The 10,473-nt window shown below is 40.0% G+C and overlaps 1 long non-coding RNA gene across 4 annotated transcripts; it reads right to left on the bottom strand.

Moving 5' to 3' along the window:
* Positions 1-3,571: 3,571 nt before the first annotated feature.
* LOC119275561 lies at positions 3,572-8,515 on the bottom strand. 4 transcript variants are annotated; one of them, XR_005135749.1, is made up of 5 exons: positions 8,369-8,515; positions 5,044-7,506; positions 4,468-4,512; positions 4,043-4,267; positions 3,572-3,960 (listed from the first exon to the last, which is right to left on the bottom strand). It is a non-coding gene; the product is annotated as an uncharacterized LOC119275561 (long non-coding RNA). The 4 variants fall into 4 exon arrangements; XR_005135750.1 differs by lacking the exon at positions 4,468-4,512 and having other exon boundaries at positions 5,044-7,366; positions 7,445-7,506; XR_005135751.1 differs by lacking the exon at positions 4,468-4,512 and having other exon boundaries at positions 5,044-7,332; positions 7,445-7,506.
* Between the last annotated feature and the right edge of the window lie 1,958 nt (positions 8,516-10,473).

Below are 10,473 nucleotides of genomic sequence, written 5' to 3'. Positions count from 1 at the left end.
AAGACAAGAGCCAGCGCGTGCATCCTTGCGGCCATGCCAGAGAAAGTCGCGGATAATGCGATTCGCCTTCTTGAGGATAGGAGGGGACAACGACATGGCCAGTAGAATGTGCACTGGCATGGTCGTGAGAACTTGCCGAACCAAAGCAAGCCGCTCACCACGCGAGAGGAGCGCGGCCTTCTAGGTCGCCAACTTGCGAAGTAGCTTGTCAATGAGGGGTAGCAGATGAGTGACAGGCACCTTGCGAAGGGAAAGGGGGAAGCCTAGGTACTGTATGGGGAAGGCCACCACTGGGCATGTCAGAGAGGAGCCCACAGCTTCAGATACCTCAGGAGTGCATTGGATTGGCGCCGCCAAGAACTTGGCAAAGTTAGTGCGTAGCCCGGACACAGCCCCGAAGAAGTCAAGGAGGCCGCTAACCACGGCAAGCTCAAAGGGATCCGGGTGGCAGAAGATGACCACATCGTCCGCAAAGAGGGAGATACTAGACGCAGCAAGGCGGTCAGTGAGTCGCCGGATGATCCCCTTGTTCACCGCGTATTGTAGAAGCGAGTTTAGAGCATCAATCACGAGGGTGAATAGCATCGGTGAAACAGGGTCGCCTTGTCGAAGGCCTTGATGGTGGGCAATGGGAGGGCCCGAATTGCCGTTGATGAACACGCGGGTGGAGGCCGTGGATATGAGAATGGACACCCACTCGCGCCACCTGGGTCCGAAGCCGAGGTGAAGAAGAAACGGCCAGGAGACTGAGTCGAAAGCGCGGGCTATATCCAGCTTGAGGAGGACTCGGGGTAGCTGTAACCAATGGAGTTGCCGCACCGTTTGTTGAACAAGGATGAAATTGTCATGCACACTCCTGCCCGCTATGAAAGCACTTTGGTTGGAGGAGACCATCTCGCCAAGTCTAGGGGCCAACCGCAAGGAGAGCACCTTGGCGAAGAGTTTGTCCACAAGGTGAATGAGACTGATGGGACGGTAATCAAACAAAGTGGCCGCGTCCGGTCTCTTGGGAATCAAGGTGATGAGGGCCTCGTTGAGCCTCTGGAAGGCTTGTCCGTTGAGGGCGTAGAGCCTGTCGAAGACGGCACAAAGGTAGGTCATGTTTAATGATATCCCACCATGAACGAAGAAAGTATGAGGTGAACCCATCTGGGCCTGGTGCCTTGCCAGAAGGGAGTTTCTTGATAGCCTCCCGTATCTCATCGGAGGTGAATGGAACTTCAAGGTCGGACAGGTCAAAGGATCGCTGGTCGATGGCCTGAAGATCAAGCGTGACGGCGCGTCCGTCCTGTGAGCCAAGGATGGAGGAGAAGTGTTCGAACGCAGCCCGAGCGAGGTCGGCCTCTCCAGAGATTCGCTGTACCTCAACATTAAGATCGAGGATCATGTTCTTCTTGGCTCGGTGGGAAGCGCGAATCTTAGAGAAGGCCTAAGAGGCCTCTCCCTCCTTGAGCCAGCATAGGCGGAGCCGCTGCCGAGCAATCGAGCGATGGAGGGATGCAAGGCCGAGGTATTTTCGTTTAAGCTCGCGGCGGAGCCATGCTTCGGCGGAGGAGAGGGGCCTCAGATCCTGGGCGGCATCGAAACGCGCGATGATAGATGCATCTTTGACGAAAATCCAATTCGGTGCCCAGACTCATCTGCTCCCGATCAGAAAAATAATCAAAACAAATACTAAAAAAATCCAATTTTTTTGCGTGGTAGATAATTTGATGTGTGAGGTACGCTCCAAATTTCAACTCATTTGAACTTCTGAGCAGCTCTCGGCAAAAAAGACGAATCGGGTCAGAACAGTGCATGAACAGTAAATATTTTTACAGGCACTGATCTTGTCTTTTTTGCCGAGAGCTGCTCAAACATCCAAATGAGTTGAAATTTAGAGTGAACCTCACATATTAAATTATCTACCACACAAAAAAATTGGATATTTTTTGAATTTTTCTAGTATTTATTTTGATTTTTTCCGTCAGCGCGGGAGCAGAAACACCCATCTTTGATTGCTTCTTTCTCTCCTCATATAATGTAATAGTCTGGCCGTGTATATTCATAAAAGAATGAATTTAAAGAATTGTTGGTTAATCCCTATCATCATAGCACTTTTTTATAGGCGTGCTCATAGTGGCGTGAATTGCTGTTTCCGAAACTAGGAAAGTGGCCCGCTCGATGCGCGGGCTAGAACATTAAAAAGTTCAATAATAACAACATATTATTTGATTATTTTTTAAAAATGTTGTAACCGAATGTCATGACAATTACAAATATAAGATTTTTTTAAACATAATTTTATCCTAGGTACTTTTGATTTATATTGATATTTAATTATGTCTATGTTATCTATTAGTCATTAACGTAAATTTATTTTTTATGATTAGTCGTGTTGTGCAAATTATATTTGAATCATTATTTCGGCATTCTTACCATATTGCTTTATTTTATATTTTCTTTAAAACACTGATTTAGTAGTTCTCACTTGGCCCACACAATGTGTGGGCAACCCCTTACAATATAAAAAAATGGTTTAAATTTAATATATTACCATATCTTGTATGCATCAAACAATTTTTGGTTTAACTCTTACAATTATGTGGAGTAATGTTTAATGTTGCAAGGGATTACTTTTGATAAATCTATGTACTCCCTCTGATCCATATTAGTTGTCGCTCAAATAGATGTATGTAGCACTGAATTATGATACATCCGTTTCAGCAACAACTAATATAGATTGGAGTAAGTAGTGTTTCTGTAACATAGTTGTCAGATAATGACCAATCATAAAAGAGCATAATGCCAACAAACATTATAATATTTTTGGGTACCTTTGTAGAAAATAGATGTTGTTAAAATACAACCTTTGCATTAGAAATTAGAACAGTGATAAAAATTTGTTATTTCTCTGACCACAATTGGAGTACAATATTCAAGCATTGTAGAGTACATCTTTTTTCAAAATAATTTATATTACAAATAAAAGTATGGCGTAATAGCACAAAGTTAGATAAAATTCAACATGATATTAGAGATTGAATACTAATTTAAATTAATATTTTTTACCACTTCTATAATTAGCATTTGAATATCTAATCTAATATATTTAAAGCAAATTTAATTGTGTTTTCTCATTTGAGTTTATAAAATGGATTTAGTAGGTTAAACGTAGCAATTTGTGTGAAAACACGTTTATACGCGAGATTGCTACATTGGCGGATCTTGAAGTTTTCATAACTTTTATTGCATCAAGATTTAGGATTATGTGGCATGCTAAATTCCATGAAAAAAATGAATAAATAAATGTTGAAAAAAGAATTGTGAAACACAAAAGAGAATTTCTGTTAGGTGTATATGAATTTTAAAGCACCGCTATACTATAATTGTAGTCCTTCAATTTTTTTACAAAAAATCACCAATTCAAACGGTCTCGGAGTCTATCTACCATATTTTAAAAATATCAGGACCCCATCTTTGTCTTGATAGTTAATGGTGTGTTTTGTATATTTACGAAAGGATTAAATGAATGTACTAACATCAATTTAATGCCACAGAAAGGACCATAGAACCACATGCTTCAGAAGCAAAAAATAATAATATCTAGATACATTGGTAGAGACTAATACTATATTGCACAATTCAGGGTCATAAATTGAAATATTGATCACGGATCAGTGTGTGTGGTCTCTTACTCTGCTTGATCCATAGGTAAATTTTATAAAGAAATGAGCTACAAGTAGAAGGTCATAATCAACTCAATTTCTCCAAAGAAAAAGGTAACCTAGACTATCTGTACTTCTTGCCCTGGCGCATCAACATTGGTCTTCTCCGAAAAAAATTCTTGACTATGTATTTGCTTGTAGGGGTACATCGTCATTGGCCTTCCCCGGCGGCTGCAGCTTATAAAATCACATGTCCGGCAACCAACTTTTTTGCTCTTGGTGTTGCACCTGATCGTGTGGCGGCGAAGGACTTCTGAGAAGGATTGCATATAGTTACCAAGAGGATTTGTGGGAGTAGCGGCAGAACAATTACCCACCATCAAGATAAAAACTACCTCTTGTGACGTTAGTTTCTACTTTGTACGGGCACATGATGCCCTATTAGGTGAAACAGCGGAGGCATGTTGCCAACGCTTGGACTGCTCATTCATGTAGTGGAAAACATGGAAACAGGCGCAATTAAAACCGATCAGTGTGAGTATCATGTTGCTAGATGCAAGTAGTCGATTGATTCGATTGATCCATCAAGTCTGGTAGCTTTCCAGTGTGGATTCTGAATGCTGGTGATGGAAGAAATACATCATCAGAAAGCGTGGAATTGAAAACGAAATACCAAATGACATACTACTACTGAGGAAAGGAAATGATCCAAGAAAAGCATTTTCGGAAGGCATCTACTAATATGAATACTTATAATGAACTAATATGACAAAATAGTTGGATTTAAGACAGAGCCAGAGAGCGCGCTTGTCTAACTTACATGTCCAGTAATCTACGAACACCGATCTTACTCTGTCGGCACCTCCTGTATATTTGTGGTCCCATTTTCAGATAATTAACACACACAAAAACTCTTATTATTGAAACATTAACAAAGCAAAATATATATATGAATCAACAAATGTATTTTTCCACCTAATTGATCAACCATGCATTAGAGCATTGACCACACCAGGACAGTACTTATGGTTCCAATGTACTGGACAAATAATTCAACTATATATGTAATATTGAACAACTGTTTCGTTGTGTATCTACCTTGAGCTATCCAGTAATCTACAAAAGCAGATCTGATTCTTTCGGTGCCTCTTACATGACCAATGAAAGTGTCTGCTCGACTTCATATAGGTCGAAAATAGTGAGTTTCTTCAGGTGGAGAGGGTACTTATTATAGAGATATATATAATGACAGAAACACCATGGTGTAACACAGTCATATAGACATATATACTATTATTTTTGCCCAGAATAGAGATACAGGCTATTATAGATAAATCAGAGTGGAACACAAATGCAACTGACACGTGAACTAATTAAATAAAAAATGTACGCGTACATGTTCCATGCATATTATGGTTGCATGCAAGCCATTATGAGCACAACTCTTCTATTTAGTTGATTGATTGGTCTCCCCTGCATGGGCAATGTGTAAGAAAGCAAAGGATTAATCCAATGATTAAATAAATCTGGAGACAATTAGTATTATATACAGAGGAATCAGAAGACATTAGTAGTTACCAATACCTAGAGCTTGCTTTCAGTCGCGATGCATGAAGCGATTTTCTTACCCGGTGTGTGCGGACAACTGAAGCCCATACACAACATCGTTCGGAACCACGGTACTTGATGATTTTTGGCAGCAGATAGGTCAACTTTTTGTAGATTACTCCTATTTGCAGATTAGTGAATAGGTCAAGGCAGATCAAACTCATGGAGAAGGAGGCCAGGCAGATCAAACTCATGAAGAAGGGAGGACATGTCAAGGGCATACAGATCAGACATGGCAAGCGCATATAGATTGGACATGGCGGCCACAGGAGGATGTATAGCCTGCAGCTTTCTTTCCCTTTTTTTCACGAGGAGTTCTCTTTCTGTTTTTTCTAGTGCCTTTTTTCCCGGCTGCAATAGCAGGCAACCTTTGATTGATTTTGTTTATGCACATATGTATGGTAGGAAAATAGTAATGGCATAGGTGGGTAATTTTCTTTCATTTGTAACAATAATAGGTAATTGTTGAGATCTATTGGCTGTGGTTTCCCGAGTTATTAAATTAATGCTAGATGTTTCTAATTTTTGTTAGAATTTCTAATGTACTTTCTTTTTCTAGTTAACCCATCATTTACTTTTTATATTAAATAGATGAGCTTCTGCTGAAGGTCATATATGTATTAATTTGCTACATCAAGGTTCCAAATAACTCACATGGTGCATCCACTTTCTTTTCCCAAATAAATCAAGGGTTCTTCCAAGGCTGTTTAAACAGTAAAATATATATCAAAAAATCCTTTACAGCTATATAATATATACATACAAAAGAGTATTTACTTACTAATACTCCGAGCTGAAGAAACCTTTTAGCATCGTGTCACTTGTTTAGATGGAGAATAGTTGAAAAGAGTGAGAGAATACACACTACTACATATAAGACAAACATCTAGATGAGGCACCTATGAGGCTGTGATAACCATTGTTTGCAACTACATCACACCAACATTCAATGGGGTCCTGTACATGTATTTTAGATATTCTAAAAGAGTACAAAAAAATAATATTGTGAAGAAAATGCTATGGAAAACATTATTACTGATGCAGCTATGATGGCCAATGTTATTAACTACACCTCTAAGAATAGTCTTGTGAACAAATTAATATGAAGATAGTACTACACAAACGTCTCACTGATTTCCTGCAAATAATGGTCACTGAAATTCATGTGCCATGTCTCAGACACAAGAACCGGAAACCACAACTTTAAGCTAAGTGCTTTTGTTAAGCCTCTGGAGCTCCTCATGGTAGTAAACAACCTAGTACGAAAGCCAAATCCTTCTATGTTTTTTTAACTCAAATCATCACATGTGTACTTTTTCCCCCACAAGTAAAATTCTACAGCTCCTCTAGGTGGCAAGGAACCTAGGGAACAACCGAATTAGTACATTTATTCTTTTCTAATTCATATCGAACGGGCAATCTTGGACATCATGAGTTCAAAGAACATCAGAGAGAATACAAAATCTCTAGACACTAAGAAAATTTAGGTGACCGCAGAAACATGTTTGCACTCTCACTTGGACCTCCACCTCATCTTGAATCCTGGAACCTAACATGGTGGGTGTAACACTACTGCGAATCCAACTAACAAAAGATTCAGGACCCCTTCTCTATCATTTCGGTTATTACAGACTGTATACTTTCCTGCCATTAAAGACATAATAAATTTTAATGTCCAGGCGCATAGCTGCAGTAACTATAGAATGTTATACAGGTCCGTGAGTGAAATTAACTCAAAGGTATACATATAAACATGGGTTTTATTTGATGAACAATCATTGATTTGGCACCTTGGTTTTCAGTAGGCTAGTGTCCAAAAGCTTATCAAACATGCATATCACCGGCTACAAAATTCTTGCACTGAAGTCACGATCATAATGGCATAATTTTTTGCACACTCTAGCATTATTGTAACACCAGCGGACACATACTTACCAAATGCCGAATCAATATAGTGACACACTGGAACATGGTTTCTAATCTTATTCTGCTCCATCTCCCACTGTTGCCTCCATCTGCACGTACTCCACATATCACATAACTCCTTCTTCGGCTGCAGCTGTACGTGTGTTGTTACCTGTGCCGCACAGTAGGACTGATTTGGCTAGGACCTGAAGCCGAGTTACATGTACCTCTGTGCGCAAGGTAGGTTAACTGATCGTTCAGGAAGAAGATTCAAGAAACAAAACCTTGGGATTTTTGGTAGCAGAAGTCGGCGGCGACCGTCATCAATCAGTTTGCTCCTGGAGTCCTGGTCCACGTGTGGTTCAATTAGGAAACATAAGGACTATATAAATTTTGCAGTGAAGCTCTACTCATGTGGAAATTAGATAAGAATTTTTTTTGCTTTTTTTGCAAAGTGCACCGCACACAGATCACACTGAGATTTCTTCATTGAACTACATTTAGTCACTCAGCTACAAGCAAGTAGAGAAGCACTTCTCATGTGGAAATTAAGTAGTATTTTAGATAAATTTGTAGCTGGTCATGAGAGTAATTATATTAGTTCCTTGAATAACCTAATAATGTATTGAAATTCTAAAGCTTGAAGTTACACCAACCTATATGTATCAAAACAAAGATATTCAGCAAAATAATTAAGCTGTCATTGATTTCAAGGTGACCACTAAATATGGTACTTTGAAGAAACCGTAATGAGCAGGACCATAACTCACTATTATATAGGTTTGTTACCTAAAAAGCCAACTTTCAGTTACACTTGAACGAAGATTTTTTTTTTTGTTCTGAATGAATGGCGATTCATGTACCGCTTCCTTGGAGCTCACATTAGGGATCCTCACAACTGATTGGCAACATATATAAAAAGAACAAAACACAGTCATATTCAGCAAGCGGCTAGTGAGAGCTGTACATCTGTAGTTCATTCATAGTTATCTACAACCAATCTGTAATTTATCTTGAATCTAAATGGTTTTCTATGAAACTAAGTTACTCAATCAATCTTTGAACATCCTATGTTGAAAATTGAGATGGGATGAGAAAATCTTGATAGAAGTAATGGGGACAATGGACATTAACCAATCTACAGCCTAGGGTTTGGGGAGGGGCGTCATATCAATGGGATAAGTGGAAGAAGGGAGTCGGCGGTGTACCTGGTCGTCTTCTTCAGTCTCCGGTGATAGCCTTCGTCGCCGGCGTTCCTGGCCTGGATTACGGTCGTGGCTGTCGCTGGTCGCCTCCCTGACTCCTCTGTTTCACGTTTGAGAGAAAGAAGAGATGGAAAAGATTGAGCGAATAGCTATGAGGTTTGGGGGTTGTTTTTTTAACTTAAAACTAATAATCCTTTTCTTTAGCGGCATCATTTTTTTTCTTAGACTAGGAAAGTTGCCCGTGCGTTGCAACGGGAAAAAAATTGTATGCTCCTACAACAATAAGCATCACTCAAGACCCCTCCATAGGGCGAACCAACCTGTGGTTAGATGGTTAGAGAAACAGTGGTATCCCTAGCCCACCAGGGTTCAAGTCCTGGTGCTTGCATTATTTCTGGATTTATTTTAGGATTTCCGGCGATGCGCTTTCAGTGGGAGGAGACGTTCACGTCGACGACGAGGCGTCTACGGTGACTTCGTAAATTTCAAGATGACAATGCCGGCTCGGTCTCTCGGAGGTGCTCATAGGGGTAGGGCGTGCGTGTGTGCGTTCATAGGGGTGAGTGTATGCGCGTATGTATGAGCGCTTGCGTCTGTACTGATGTTCAAAAAAAAAAGACCCCTCCATAGGTCCATGTTGACGCTATCTATTTCAACGTAGCGCCTCAACATGTGTTGCTTATCCTTCTTTCCGCCCTTGCCGATGATCGTGGTGTTGACATGATATAATGCATTCGAACGTGGTCAATCACAAGGTGATTATCTCGGCACCACAAGGTGATTATCTCGGCCACCACATGACATATCCGTTATTGAACTGGGCCATAGCAAGCGAAGTATAATACTTCCTCCGTTTCTAAATATTTGTCTTTCTAGAGTTTTCAACAAATGACTACATACAAAGTAAAACGAGTGAATCTACACTCTAAAAATAAGTCTACATACATCTGTATGTTCTGTCCATTTGAAATGCCTAGAAAGACAAATATTTGGAAACGGAGGGAATACTTTTAAAACTAATTCATCAAGCTGGACGTGATAGCCGCTCTTCATGAGCTAAAAGAGCACGCACTTTGAACTTGTACATCTGTGTTACGAATGCATCAACCTTATTTCCATAACACATAAACACTCTTTAAATCACATGGGCTTTTAAAAAGAGCATGCATATTTTTCTAAATTACAAATATATTTGAAGCACGTGAACACTTTTTAGAATTACTTGAATATTTCTTTAAAGAAGGGTGAACATTTTTGAAATTATATGAACGCTATATAAATATACGGTAACACTTTCTTAAAACTGAACAAACATTTTAAGATGTACAGACACTTTTTGAAAATTATATAGCATTTTTCGAAGGCAAAACACATTTTAAATGCCCCCAAAAATTTTAAAACATGTTAATACTTTACGTGAGTACACGTATTAATTAGATTTGCAGTGTATCTATGTACCTGTGGTTAGATGGTTAGAGGAACAGTGGTATCCCTAGCGTCAACTACTCACTACTGCTACACATACACGCTCAAGTTATTTTTCTCTTGATATATATAGTGAGCGGGAGGCGATATATTCTCAAAGATTTATCCATAGTAGTTGTTTTTAGGTTGCACTGAAAATGACGCCTCACAAACTCGAAAAGGTCAAAGCGCACCTATATTTATCAACTCTTTGCAGGGAGCCCACCCGCGTGTCATTTGGCCCATAACTCCGATAGGTAGAGAGAGGTCCACCCAGGCCATGCACAGGAGCAAGAAGGCCACTCGGGTATTGTCTGGCCCATGACTCGGTCGGACAGCTTACCGACAGGGGCAAACCACAACTACAGCTGAGCTCATAGGGACTGCAGAACTAAACCATATAAAGCACGTGCGAACTGAGCCACAGTTTGGAGCAACAAAATAAACCTACCTAATAAGCTTCTGATAGATGATGGTTGGTCATCCCTAACTTCTTTGATTTTCTTGAACAACAACTGAACTTCTTTACAACTGAAATACATAGAATAAGCAAATCAAAAGAGTCAACTGCAGTGAGAACCAAAAGAAGGGAGAAATGAACTACAGGCGCTCACCTCATCTGTGGAGAAATCAGTGAAACTAAT

The sequence above is a fragment of the Triticum dicoccoides genome, chromosome 3B, assembly GCF_002162155.2.
Source record: "Triticum dicoccoides isolate Atlit2015 ecotype Zavitan chromosome 3B, WEW_v2.0, whole genome shotgun sequence".
NCBI classification, from domain to species: Eukaryota; Viridiplantae; Streptophyta; class Magnoliopsida; order Poales; family Poaceae; genus Triticum; species Triticum dicoccoides.
The sequence above is the reverse complement of the archived record's forward strand: the minus strand, read 5'-3'. Positions and strand labels throughout refer to the sequence as shown.